Here is a 14,962-nt window from a genome sequence, read left to right as displayed (position 1 = left end):
TGAATGGCCCCCATATCCATGAGGGATATAACCTGTTTCTGTGCCTCTGCCCATTGGTTTTTTGTCAGATCTGGCCAACCATTTGTCGTTGGCAGTGTGGAAATGGAATCTGTATCCCTGTGATACGATATTTAGTACCCACTTGTCCTGGGTTATTAACTGCCAATTTTGAGCAAAAAATGCTAATTTTCCCCCCTATGGGTGCTGCCAAAAGATAAGTGCTTGATGTAGGCAGAGGGAAGTCATTGGGAATGCTTTTTGTAGATTTGCGCTTTATCTCCTCCAGATTTGGAGGTGGATGCGCCCCATTGCTATGACCTGTATGAGTCTTGAGCCTGGTACCTGGAACCCTTAGGGCGTCTGGATTTGCCCCTTTGAGCTCTGTCTGACACAAGAAAGGACCATTTTTTTGTAGGCCAGTGTCTACTGAATCTAGGTGGCTGCACTTGTAAGAAATCTTTAACAGTATGCATAGACTTAGCTTTGTCTTCCATTTTCTTTAAAACCTCTTCTGCCTTAATACCAAACAGAGAATCATGCTGTAAAGGTGCATCTAGAAATTTAGCTTTAACATGATCAGGCAAATTTTGTTCCTTTAACCAGGCATGACTCCTAATCACAGATCCAGTAACTGCGGCCTTGCAGGAGGCCTCTAAAGAATCAAAACCACATTGCAAAGTATGCTTTCCAACTTGTTCAGCTGCATGCAATAATTCCTGCAATTCCTTACTTTATGCACATTCTGAAATCAACATCATTTTCTGTTTCAGCAATCCCATAACATGTTGTTGGTACTTAAGGATATAAAATTGACAGTTTAAGGCCCTGATTGCCAAGGTTGCAGATGTATAAACCTTTTTTCCCCATCTGTCTAGTGCCCTTGAATCTCTGTTGGAAGGGGTAGGGTTTTTTGCTGTTGGGGCCTGAACTCCCTTTGGACCCTGTGAAATTGTTTCAGGATCAGCAGCAGGGTTTCTAAATAAAAATTTATGAGAGTCAGGGACCCTCTGTAATACCTGTCAGGCTTACTGGGAGCTGGAGGTAAGGAGTCAGGCTTGACTCCGAAAACACATCATCCACAATGTCTAAAACAGGGGGGATGGCTAAAGGCTTGTGCTGAGGGAGGAGGAGGAAATCCTTCAGCCTCTTTTTTGATTCTGAGAAGTCTTGACTCTCCCAGTGAAAATGCTCCCTCAAAGTATGCAAGGTTTCTCCAAAAGAATAATCCTCAGGAGGAGATGAAGATGGAATAGACTCCTCAGCATCAGAATTCTCATAGGGAGGTAAAGATACTTCCTGATCAGAAGAGGAATCAGAAGAAATAGAAACCTGATCTGAAGATTTATAGTCAGTGTCTTGCCTATGCCTCTTATCTGGGGGGGGGGGGGGGGGCACACCTGATCGAGGTAATAAGGTCTTCAGCCATTTTGATCATCTGTTTTTTAGGCATAGAGGCCTGTGCACGTGGCTCAGGCGTCTTTTTTTAGTTTTAGAAGGTGTCTTTGCCTTAGCAGCTTTCGGTTTGATATAAAAATGTTGAGGTCTGAATACACCCTCAGAAGCTGGTGCCTGCTCAGCGGCATACGTTGAGTATCTTGCAGCATGCCGGACTCCACATGGGTGTCGGTATAGGCCTGCGACTCGAAAGTAGCGAGTATTAGGGGCTGCGAAAGCGCCTCACTGAGTACCGGCGACTGGCTTAGGAGAAGCTTCGTCGTCGGATTTGGATCTCGACTGCCTTTCTCTGTCCTTTTCTTTACGTTTTTTTTATGTACTCCGGTAGTCGGATTGCTATCCGACAACATTTCTGGGTAGTTAAATCTGTTTCCAAAATACTTAGATGCAAAAATATACCGAAGCTTAATAGTGCGTTGGTTAAATCTAGCACAAAACCGACAGCCAGGCACGTTGTGATCACGGCCTAGGCAAGGAATACAGTATAAATGGAAATCCTTATGAGGTATTTACTTCCCACAAGTAATACAATTATTAACTTTTTCTGACACCGGTAAAAAGCAAGAAAAAAGTTTCCCCAATGGGGTACTTAGCTTTAGTGAAGACTTCGGTTCTGAAATTCAAACTCGAATATTTCAGTAGTCGGCCGACCGGCACTTGCGAAATGCTTCTGCTTCGGGCACCGCGCGGCAAGAAAGACTAAAGAAAATGGAGTCGGCTGCATGTTTTATACTCCTGATGACCTGACGTCATGGAAGAGAAGACAGCAACCGACGCAGGACCCAAGACTTTGGAATTCAGGCCGACTGAGGGCAACCTGCCAGCAGATTACCCAAATGTAATGACTGCAACAGTGAAACATGAAGAACATCTCTACAGTACCAGTCTGGTTTCCTAGGAGCAGGGGGTAAAGTATCAGGAGTTAGACTGGATTCCATAAAGACATCATTCACAACATCTAGAACTGGAGGTATTGCTAAAGGTCTATGTTGTGGCAAATCTAGAAATTGTCTGAGTCTCTTTTTGGACTAAGGACTGTCTTGGCATTCCCAGTGGAAATGCTCTCTTAAAGTATGTAAGGTTTCACCAACAGAAAAATCCTCTGGAGGAGAAGCAGAGGGCATGGATTCCTCTGCATCTGAATCCTCATAAGCAGATAAAGGCATGTCTTCACAATCGGATACCTCAGAGTCGTCGGACTCTTGGTCTGTTAAAGCTGCTGGGGACAGGTCTCTTTCTCTTAGCAGGGGAGGGCTGGCTTCCCCTAATCAGCATAATCAGGTCTTCTGCCATTTTAAGCATCTGGTGTTGTGGCAAGGAAGCAGGTTCTTGAGTTTGGGTCGTTGGTTTTTTAGGAGCAGCTCGTACTCTTGGCCTTAGAAACTTGGTAGTTTTAGACAGAACTGAAGACGCAAAAGAAGTCTGTGTCGAATATCAGTAGTGTGAAGAACTTCCTCAGATGCCAGTGCCTGCTCAGCGGCTCCAGACCCATCCAAGGTAGAGACATCTGCAGGATCAGTAGTCGAAGAAGAGTCTCGCGGAATACCAGACACTGAACTGGTCTTGGTAGGGGCGTGCAAATCCACTGAAGCAGGCATCAGGGGCTGTGAAAGCGCCTCACTGAGTACCAGCGAACTGGCGACTAGCTTAACGGAAGCGTCGTTGGCAGTTTTGGACCTGTGCAGTCTGTCTCTGTCTTTATCCTTTCGTTTTTTCGGAAGATCGGTAGTTGGATGGCTTACCAAAGCCATTTCGGAATACGGAGAACGAGAGCAAAAGTATTTAGTGACAAAGGCCCAATGACAAACAGTTCGGGTGTTGAACAAGGCACAAAACTGACAGCGAAGTACATTGTGGTCTGGGCCTAAACAGGTGCTGCAGTAAGAATGGAAATCTCGGTGTGGTATTTGCTTTCCATAGGCGAGACAATTGTTAACTTTTTCTAACATCGGTTAGAGCAAGAAAAAAGGATCCCCAATGGGGTACTTAGCTTTAGAAGACTTCAGGACGATTCAATTCAGAAACAAAAACTCAGGTAGCGGCCGACCGGCACTCGTGCGAACTGCTTTCGGGCTCCTAGGCAAGAAAGACTGATGTAATGGTGTCGGCTGCCTGTTTTTATACCCCTGACGACCTGACGTCAGTCCTGGAGCGACAGTAACTGACGCAGAAATACTATGTCTCTGGTATTCGGGCCGACTGAGGGCTACCTGCAGGCAGACAACCCAAGTGTAATGACTGCAACAGTGAAACACGAAGAATATCTACTTATATACACCCCCCTGAACAGACACCAACCTGGTTAACAGGAAAAGTACAGTTTTGTACCTACCATAAATGTAGATGTCCGAACTGGATAGCATCTGCAGTCATAACAACTGGGTTGTCCTGTCGTCAGGCAGCCCTTCGGTCGGCCGGATTCCAAAGTCCGGGTCTGGCTTCGGCTGATGTCGCACTTCACCCGACGCCATCTCTGCTGGTCTTCGGGTATAAAGGCATCAGCCGACGCCATTTTCTTCAGTGTTTCTTGCCCCAGATGCCAGTTGCCCTCTTGGAAGTCTAAATTTTGGGTAAAAATGCCAATGTTTCCCAAAGGATAGAAGGCAAACACAAAAAATAAGCATGTATGTACATATATACAAACAAATACACCATAAGAGACTCCCCCCCACCAGCTAGCTATTAGGAGGGTAAATACCCTAGGAGTACCACAGAGGGGAGGGTAATCCTGACTGCAGATGCTATCCAGTTCGGACATCTACATTTATGGTAGGTACAAAACTGTACTATGTCCTTCATGGATGCATCTGCAGTCATAACAACTGGGTAGAATACCATAGCCAACTAGGGAGGAGGAAGAATAGATTATGGTGTGGTTAGGATCCCTTGCAGTACAGCAGTGGCAAACCCTGCTCGGGATCTAGAATACAGAGGTAAATTATAATGCTTGGCAAATGTATGCACGGAGGTCCAAGTAGCCTCAATAATGTCCTTGGTTGCCACTCCTCGTAAGAAGGCTGTGGTAGTGGCTGTTGCTCTTGTAGAATGAGGTCGTATGTTCTGTGGAATTGGTTTTCCATGGAAAGAGTAACAGAATCGTATGCAATTTCCTATCCATTTGGAGATTGTCTGTTTGGAAATTGCTTTTCCTTCCCTTCCTGTTGCATAGGCTACAAAAAGCTGTTCAGTTTTTCTGTTACTTTTTGTTCTGTCCAGGTAGTAGCGTAGCTGTCTGTGTACATCCAAGGTATGCAGCATTCTTTCCCCTCTGTTTTGTGGGTTGGGGAAGAAGGTAGGTAAGGTGGATTGCCTGGTTTAAGGACACTCTGGATACCACCTTAGGCATAAATGTAGGATTAGTCCTCATGGACACACTGTCTTGGTGGAAGATTAGGAAGGGTTGTACTGCCATTAGGGCCTGAAGTTCAGAAACCCTCCTTGCTGAGGTTATTGCCAGTAGGAAAGCAGTTTTCCATGAAAGATGCTGTAGGTCTGCTGTTGCTGCTGGTTCAAAAGGTGCGAGTGTCAACTTTTCTAGCACAAAGTTCAAATCCCAAGCTGGCAGTGGTGGTTTCCTAGGAGGTTTTACATTCTTGATCCCTCTGAGGAACTGCCTGAGTAGAGGATGTGAGAAGACAGGTGGATCAAAGCTGTATTCTGCTGAAATAGCTGATGCATGTATCTTGATGGAGGAATAGGACAGGCCTGTATGTAGAAGCTCTGCCAAGTACTCCAGAATGTTAGCCATATCTATATTCGACACATCCTTCCCTCTTTCAGCACTCCAAATGACAAACCTTTTCCATTTCCTGCATAGTTCCTTCTTGTTGAAGGTCTGCGGGCTTCAAGGATAATGTCTTTCACCCTTTGGGAGAGATCTGGAATAGTTGCTGCTATGTGATGTGCCATGCAGTCAGCTGAAACGGTTTTAGGTTTGGCTGCATGATGCTGTAGTTGTTCTGAGTTAACATCAAAGGCATCAGGGTATTGACCACATTTTGTCCCGAGACATGCTCCTCAGCAATGGGTACCAGTGTTGTCTTGGCCAGTTTGGAGCTATCAGGATTATCCTTGGACGTTCCTCCTTGATTTTTAGTAATACCTTGTGTATCAAGGGAAGAGGTGGGAATGCATATGCTGTCAGGCCTTTCCAGCTGAAGGAGAGCGAATCCACTTTCGATGCAAGTGGATGGAATGTCCTTGTGCAGAATTTTTGAGCTGGTGGTTGAGAGGGGAAGCGAATAGATCTATCTGTGGCATTCCCCATTTCTTTGCGATGGTCTTGAAGATGTCCGGGTGTAGCATCCATTCGTGAGCATCCGAGGTGGTTCTGCTTAACATGTCTGCTAGAGTGTTCTCCTTTCCGGTACAAACATTGCCTGTAACTGGATGTTGTAGCTGAGTGCCAGGTTCCAAAGGTCCAAAGTCATTCTGCATAAGGGGTATGAATGAGTGCCTCCCTGTTTGTTGATGTACCACATGACTGTGGTGTTGTCTGTCCTTATCAAATGGCCTTCTTTGAGAAATGGTCTGAATTTTTGGATTGCCAGTTTTACTGCCAGCATTTCTTTTAGGTTGATGTGCAGGTGAAGTTGGTCCTGCGTCCACAATCCTTGCACGCATTTGTCCAGCATGTGAGCCCCCCATCCTAGGTCTGAGGCGTCTGTTGTGATGGTTTGGCTTGCTTGATATTTGTGAAAGGGTAAGCCTGGGTTTGACTGGCATGCTTGAGCCCACCATAGGAACTCCTGTTTTAGGCATGGAATTAGTGGAATTTCTGCTTCTAGGCTGTGCCTGTGTTGGGACCATAAATTCTTTAGGTACCACTGTAGTTTTCTCATATGTAGTCTGGCATGTGGAACCAAGATTATGCATGATGCCATGAAGCCCAAGGCCTGCAGAACTTTTCTTGCTGTTAGCTTGCTGTGGTTTGTTAGTGCCAAGAAGTAAAGAGGGAGATCTTTTGTTTTTCTGCAGTTAGGAATGCCATTTGTTTTACTGTATCCAATTCTGCCCAAGAATGTCCTTGTTTGGGATGGAATCAGCCTTGATTTTTGCAAATTGACTGTGTATCCCAATGCTTGTAGCAAGTAAATGACCCTTTGTAAATCTGTTGTCAGCTTGCTTTTGTTGTCCCCTTGTAGTAGGCAGTCGTCCAGGTATGGATAAATTTGGATTCCCTGTAGTCTGCAGTGGGCGATTACTGATGCCAGGCATTTTGTGAATACTCTGGGCGCAGTAGATAAGCCAAAGGGCAATGCTGAGAATTGATAGTGCTCTGATCCTGCAAGAAATCTGAGGTATCTTCTGCAAATTGGTCGAATGGGGACGTGCAGGTATGCCTCCTTGAGATCTAGAGTTACCAGCCAACACTCCTTGCCCAGCATGGGAAGAAGTTGCTGTAGGGTCAGCATCTTGAATTTTGGGACAATGATGTATGTGTTTAAGGTGGACAGATCGAGAATAAGTCTCCAACTTTTTTCCTTTCTTGGAACTAGGAATAGTCTGGAGTAGAATCCTTTGCCTTGTTCTGTTATTGGTACTCTTTCCACAGCTCTCATCTTTGTTAATTGCATTATCTGCTGTAGAGCTTCTGTTTTTTGATTTGGAGGTAGGTTTGGCATTCCTCTTTTGACTGGTATAGTGTGGAAGTGGAACCGGTAACCTTGGTCTATGGTTTGCAAAATCCACTTGTCTTTTGTGATATAGTGCCAGTTCTTTGAAAATAAGGTTAATTTTCCGCCTAAGGGTGCTACTATTTGTTCCCTGGTAGGCGGAGTTAGAATCAAGTCACTGTGATTGCCCTGTTGTTGTGGTAGTGGCTGTACCTGTGGCTCTGTTATTACCTTGCCACTGTCGTCCTCTGTAGGTACCCCCTCTGGATTGATTTCTGCCTCTGGAACGTCTATTCCTGCCCCTTTGGGATCTTGTGGAGTCAGGAAAGGACCAATTTTTGGCAGGCCAGTTCCTGCTAAACCTTGGGGGCTGAACCTGCAAGAAATCTTTAACCGTTTGTACAGATTTTGCCTTTTCTTCCATTTTCTAAATTACTTGCTGGGCAGGTGTACCAAACAAACTGGTCTTATCCATAGGAGCATCTAATAACTTAGCTTTAACATGATCCGGTAAAACTTGTTCCTTCAGCCATGCATGCCTTCTTATCACTGTGCCAGTCATGGCTGATCTAAATGAAGCCTCCAGTGCATCATAGCCACATTTTAAGGAATGGTTACTAACCTGTTGTATGTTATTTACCATTTCTAATAGATTTTTCTTATCTATAGAGTCATCAGAGGATAGCTTTTTAGTTAACTGATCAAGCATAAACTCTTGGTATTGTATCATGTGAAACTGACAGTTTAAAGCTCTAGCTGAGAGAGTAGCAGAGGTATAAACCTTTTTGCCCCATCTGTCTAAAGACCTGGCTTCCCTTTCAGAAGGAATAGGGTTTTTTGCTGTGGTTGAGGCTACTGCCTTAGGGCCCTGGGATATAGTTTCGGGTCTGCAAGAGGGGCCTTGTATAGGTGATGATGAGTGTCTGGCACCCTGTAAAATCTATCTGGTTTGGCAGGTGCTGGAGGCAAAGAATCTGGTGCAGTGCAAACATCATTAAATGCATCGTCCACAACAGAGAGGACAGGAGGTATAGCTAAGGGCCTGTGTTGTGGTAGGTGCAGAAAAGTCCTAAGTCTTTTCTGGAGTCTGAAAAATCCTGTTCCTGCCATTGGAATTGTTCTCTCATGGCATGTAAGGTTTCCCCAAAGGAGAATTCTTCTGGTGGGGAAGCAGCTGGAATGGATTCTTCAGCATCTGAGTCCTCAAAATTGGAGAAAGGAGCCTCTGGCTGGTCTGTAATATCTGAGTTTTCCGCAGAATCATCAGAGGACACAGGCTCGAGGGGCTCTGCTCTAGGTCTCTTTTCTGGGGGCTGAGAGGCCCTGTCTGGGTGAGATTGAGATCCCCTAATTAAGGATATTAAATCTTCTGCCAGAGTAAGCATTTGTGAACTAGAAGTGGGCCTGGTTGAGGGGTTTAACAGGCACTGACTTAGTAGATTTGGCTGCTTTAGCCCTGGCGAAGGCCTTAATAGACATGGCTGCAGGAGGCCTAGCAGCACCACGTGCTGGGGTAGAGACATCCAAAGGGATGGTGTCTGATAAGTCACTAGTAACCACTGTAGTGGGTAAAATTTCTGAGGCCGATTCAAGTAAGGTAACCGGAACCTCAGTAGTAGTCATTGATTCGCTGTACTCTGATCAGTTTTCTCGTTTTCGGAGAAACCGAGACACTCGCGGTTTGCTTAACCATGGTTTCGGCCGAAACCGCGGACCGCGAGTGTCGGTCTTTTTCTTTGCGTTTTTAATAATTTGGGTAGTCGGTGGATCCGGCGGCATAATGTACGCAAATTCAGAGCCGAAAAACTGTTCAGCAAACTCCGACCGACGTCTAAGCGTTCGTCGGTTGAAAGAAGCACAGGCCGAACAGGCTGCTACGTCGTGGTCTGGGCCTAAACAAGGCAAACAGTAAGAGTGGAAATCTTTATGAGGTATTTGTTTCCCACAAGTTAAACAGTTATTGACTTTTTCTGACATCGGCTGAGGCAAGAAAGAGTCCCCAACGGGGTACTTAGCTTTTAGAAGTCTTCGAAGGAGTATTCGGTAGTAGTAATTTCTGGATCTGACCGACCGGCACTTGCGAACAGCTTCTGCTTCGGGCGCCACGCGGCAAGAAAGACTGAAGAAAATGGCGTCGGCTGATGCCTTTATACCCGAAGACCAGCAGAGATGACGTCGGGTGAAGTGCGACATCAGCCGAAGCCGGACCCGGACTTTGGAATCCGGCCGACCGAAGGGCTGCCTGACGACAGGACAACCCAGTTGTTATGACTGCAGATGCATCCATGAAGGACATCATGACACTCCTCCTTAAGAGTGCACCTGCAAGCTATCCTAAAAACCATAGACCAATAACTTGCCTTCCAATGATGTATAAACAATTTACTGGAATTGATGCCGACAGAGTTTATACTCATTTAGAAGAACTCAATCATGGCAATAGAACAAACAGATAACAAAAGAAAGTAATATGGAACAAAGAATCATCTGTTAAAGTCATAATGAAGAATTGTAAAAAGGGGAAGAATCTAAGTATGGCATGGATACACTACAAAAAAAAAAGCATATGACAGCATCCCACATTCGTGGATAAAGGAGTGTTTAGAAATGCACAAGATACACCCTAGATTGATCAATTACTTTTCAGTGACCATGAAACAGTGGCAATACACTTTGCAGCTAAGCCATGATAAAGGACAAAGTATTATCCCAGGGATTAAAAATTCAAAGGGGGATATTCAAGGGTGACTCAAACTGCTGCTCTTTTGTCTTGTCCTTAACACATTAAGCTGACTACTTTACAAATTTGGTCATGGTTACAATTTGGCTCCCAGAAAACAACTAAGTGCAAAGACTTATCTTTTTTGTGGATGATTTAAAACTGTATAGTACCATCAAGTGAGTAGCTGAAAGCACAAGTGGAAGTGGCCAAATGATAAAAGAATGTTACTTGGTCTTGATAAATGAGCAAAAGTAACATTTAAAACAGGAAAGCTACAGCACCAAGAAATTAACAGTCTGGGAACAAGAACTTGATCAGGAGCAAGTGTATAAATATTTGGGAACTGATGAAAGATTGTCAACAAAACATGATCAAATGTGAACAAATCCCAGTAAGGAATATTTTAGAAGACTAAAATTAATACTGAAAATAACCCTAACATCTAGGAACAAAACCCATGATATAAACCAATTTGCGCTTCCTGTTCTAACTTACAGTTTTGGGGTGACTGACTGGCCCCAAAAAGTAGTGCGTCAGTTGGACAGGAAAACAAGAAAAACGCTTCATGCTTATCAAATGATATATAAAAATCAGTATAAACCAATATTACATATTTCTTGTTCTGAAGGTGGTAAGGGGCTCCTCCAAATTGACTGCATGTATAAATCTATCATAGGACTGCACACATCTGCAGACCACATCAGATCCAAATAAAGTGAAAGTCTTGAAACATGAAAAGAAAAAGTCTAAGATGACTTCCTGCTTAATTAACAGAAGCATAATCGGTGTCAAGATGGAATGAAACCAAACCAGAAGTAGATAGAAATCAGGCAGCAATTGAATGTGCCAAAATAACAAAAGAAAAGAGTACAAGGAGAAGGATCAGATGAGAAGGCAAGAAATGTGGAAAAGGCATAAACACAGTTGCAAGTACAGAAAACTCCTGATACAAGCTCATGACGATCAGGATTTGACAGAGGAATGGTTAAGGAGAGGTGAATTTAAACCAAAAGATGAAAGGTTAATATTAGCGGTCCAGGATAGTGGACTACGTACATGTTACTTTACAAAGTCTATGGAACATGCGAGAGAAATGGGCACATGCAGGTTCTGTAGTTGCAGACTGTTTTGCTGGGTGTGATGCATTAATGGCAGAGGGCCTATGCTCTGAAAGGTATAATAATATGGCAAGACTGCTTCATTGGGGATTGTGCATACATTACAATACTGAAAAAGCTGAGAAGCAATGGAAACATATGCCACAGCAAACAGACATAGGTGAACTTAAGGGGGGGGGGGCAATCTAAGCCATCTCAGCAGGTTACAAGGGACAGGGGAAAGCCACAGGTTTAGGCAGACACCCAAGTTTTGGGGCCAGATGTTACAGATAAAAAAACAAGTGGGCCATATACAGTCTTCTGAAGTCCATTAAGGCAGGGTGGAAAACAATGGTCACAGGGAGCATTGAGCAAGACTAACACTGTGACAGTGCTGGGCTGCTTAGAGAGAATAGCTTACTCTATCACAAGTCTGTAAACTATCCTGACAGAAGGGACGCAGGCCATTGCCAAAATAAACAGGTCAGTACACCCAACGAAATAAAATACAAGGCAATACAAATAGACTGAATGCACAAAGAGAAAACTTAGGCTCCAGATACCCAAGTTCACTAGCTAGAGCCTACTAAAGAAATAGCAGCCCTACCTATTATAAAAGTTATTACTACTCAGACGGTTCCGCCCTAAACAATACATTAACATCTATTACATCTTCCACAGTACAGAACACACAGTTGTAGGCAATGTTTTCCCCAGCACCCAAAGGGCATCACTTGATATAACCTTCCTGATCCTGGAGGAAAACAAGTAGAGAAACATTTTGTACATGTCCTATTAACAGACTTGTCAATGCATATCCAAAGTCCATTTCCTTCCTTGTGAGTCCATCTTACTATCGTAACGATATGCAATCCATTAAGTCCATAAGCCATTACATCTCAGCAAAAAAGTTCCTGGTCTTTCATCTTTATTACATTAGCAAGTACAGCATGTCAGGAGATCCAATAAGTTTCAAAAAAATTTCCTGCACTTGCATTCAAAGGGACAAAAGTCATACATTCCAATAGCATTAAAAACAAAACTCTGATTCCAAACAAAGAGAAAGAAAATATTTTGTTTAAATGTTTCATTTAGCATTACCCCTAGTTTCAGTCACAATAAGCACAAATATAAGAAACTATAACCTAATCTGTGTGTGCAAATGTCAAGAATGCAAAACAAGATTCAAAACTGGTTTAACTATAGGGTAGTTAGTGGATGGAACTTGCTGTGTATACAAAAAAAGGACAGACAAAGTGCATTAGCTCAGTCAAATATTTGTTAGACTTGAACACAAAAGAAGTACACCAGCGGGGATGGCTTGGAAGAAAACCAAGCAGACAAAGGACTCACACGGCATAAAAATTCAAACAATTTATTTAGTAAGAAACATGTAACCGCTTTCACGTAGTACTACTACGCTTTAGACAAAATTTTGTCACAAGCCTAAACATTTTAAACACTGAAACAAATCACTGCTAGCAACCTTTTTTGCAAATATACTGAAGTTTACAATACTTCATATAAGGTGTATAAAATAGGTGGATGGCAGGACTGTTTCAGCTTTTGCTGACACAGTTCTGCATTAAATTTTCCAAAACCTCAGTATATTTGCAACAGCATAATGAAATGGTTTATGTATGATGCATATTATATTGTTTAGATATCTGCAATATATGTCTTATTTATTATATCTGAAATCTGTTATATAAGTTGTGGTTGGAACATATTAAAAATGTACTTATTTTGCTAAAGTGGTAGCTAGCAGTGATTGGTTTAACAGTGTTTAAAATGTTTAGGCTTGTGATAAAATTTTAAGGCTGATGAAGCGTAGGAGTACTACATGAAAGCGCTTACAAGTTTCTTACTAAATAAACCATTTGGTTTTATGCTGTGCGTGTCCCTTGCCTGCTTGGATTTCTTGCATTATATTTTTGGAGCCTGGTCTGGACTTTATCTGGTGCAGTGATTTTTGTTTTTGTCCATGGGGGATGGCTTGTTGACATCTTGCATGCTTTTTGCAAGTACTTACAAAGGTGACAGTGAGAAAACTCCAATTTACTTTGGAAACAAGACTTGAATCATGTGGTTTTGAAATAGTAAAGATTCTATGGAATATCTGAAGATGGAGTGGTGGACTTCTTATTAAAGGGTGTCAATGTGCCTTGCTGAGCTCTGGCAGCAGCATTTAACCCACGGTTCTTATGCGACTGTCCTCCATGCTGGAGATTGAACAGCAAATCTTCTGACCATTTCTTCAAACACAAGAAATGATCATGGAAATGGTCAAACTAATGAAAGAAGCTATTGGCTGGGGTGACCTGCTGCTGTTGCTGTCTCCGAGAACCCCAAATATCGAAGGCCTGTTTCATCTTCCTACAGACACTTTCTCTGGGATGACTGTCAAATGGTTACTTAGTCTTACAGAGCTGATGGTGGGAAGTGCTCTACACCACGTTAAGACCCATAGAGACCTCTCAACTGCTTGCCAAATGGGTCAGAGGTAATGGAGGTACTGAGCAACTCCTGAAATGGTTTCAAAAGCCATTTCAGAAATGCATGCCCACATTTCCTCAATATCAGCACAAGAGCAGCAATCTGGGCTTGGGAATCAGCACTGTCAAACACTGAACAGACAAAAATATATTCCCTCACAGTTCTCCAGCTTCTTGGGGAGCCTCAGATTATAACTAACTGTTACTAGAGCGCTCTATTTTTTAAAGCAGCCAATATATCTGGATGAATATGTATCACAGCTTACACTGGGCAAGCAAGAAACACTGAACATCTTGATTCATAGGATAAAGAACATGGAATTCCTTGTCTGAAGTTGAGTCACTAAGGTGGTGTGAAAATTGCTGCTGAATGGGCAGCCATGGTTAAAGCAGCAATAGCCATTGACTGATGGTCTAAACCAAAAGTGGTGATATGCCAAGCCAGTATTTACTTTCCATCAGACAAGTCCTGGTTTAAATTTATCAGGGCATTTTCATGCAGACTTCATAGCTGGCTAATTTTACGCCTGTCAGGTGGGAGTTTTTAGAAAAAGGTGTGGGGAGGTCAAGACATTCAGTCTCCTATTTAAACCATCAACCACTGAGTCAAGGAATGCTGTCAACTCACCAACCTTCAAGTGAAAAAAAGGCAAAGGATGGTGGTTCTGACAGGGGGACCCATTTGAAAATGTGAAATCAAATGGGATGTGAAAAGGCACCAAAGTTTTTACTCCACTTCAGAGCCCAGTGGATCACATTCCAGAGCACAGGCTTCAGCATATGATAATGGTGACAGAAGCATAGGAACATTATTCCTGGGGATTGCTGATCACGGGAAAGCCTAGTGTAATGTTCCATTGGTCCCAGTTTGGAATTTTTGCTTATATCTTGTTCCTGGAGAGAGCAGGAGCAGAGTGCACAGATTCCTGACTATTTCTGGTTTGGAAGCGAGTGTCTGTGTTTGACATTCCTGACTGGTCTGGTCGTTATTCAAGGCATCTACCAGGAAAAGGCTACAACAAGCCTACAGGCCCTTACATCATCAGGGACAAGACTGTGGATGACCAAACAGACTGTGGCCTGCTTCTCATCTTGGGATTGGTGCTAACGTTTTGCTCTGGTGAGAGAAGTAAAGGAGCATTACATCCCAGCAGTGGTGAAGCTGTGGTGTGACCAGCACTAGTAATAGTCCAGCAGTAGCCATTCAAATGACTCCCCTACTTTTCATCATTCTTGATAAGTTGATTCTTTCATTTCAAAAAGCACTGCTTGATTTTGCTAACTTCAGAATATCTGCCCAAATACTTTACCCGTAAATCATCAGGCTGTTCTCCCTCAAGTGTTTTGTAGTGCCCTGTACTGCCACAGACACCTTGAGTTTATATTTTTTTCCTGTAAAAGGACGACTGAAATTTCACCAATACCTAGTTGCACACAGGAGGACTAGTTTGCAGTGACAAGCACTGTCCCCAGAGTTGCAAATAAGATACTCCTGACATTACTTTTTCCATGGATATGAACATTCCCACTACCTCAGTTACCAGCTTGGTGGATACGGGCATTCTGAGGCAATGCAGA

At 43.3% G+C, this 14,962-nt stretch overlaps 1 protein-coding gene across 1 annotated transcript in view; it reads right to left on the bottom strand.

Moving 5' to 3' along the window:
• LOC122816858 (nuclear receptor coactivator 3-like) overlaps nucleotides 1–14,962 on the bottom strand; it is a 557,677-nt gene that overhangs the window by 188,946 nt on the left and 353,769 nt on the right. The window lies entirely within an intron of this gene.

Source organism: Protopterus annectens, chromosome 12.part0 (genome assembly GCF_019279795.1).
Source record: "Protopterus annectens isolate FY-2018-M chromosome 12.part0, PAN1.0, whole genome shotgun sequence".
Classification (NCBI taxonomy): domain Eukaryota; kingdom Metazoa; phylum Chordata; order Ceratodontiformes; family Protopteridae; genus Protopterus; species Protopterus annectens.
Note: the sequence above shows the minus strand (reverse complement) of the source record. Positions and strands in the feature narration are given on the sequence as shown.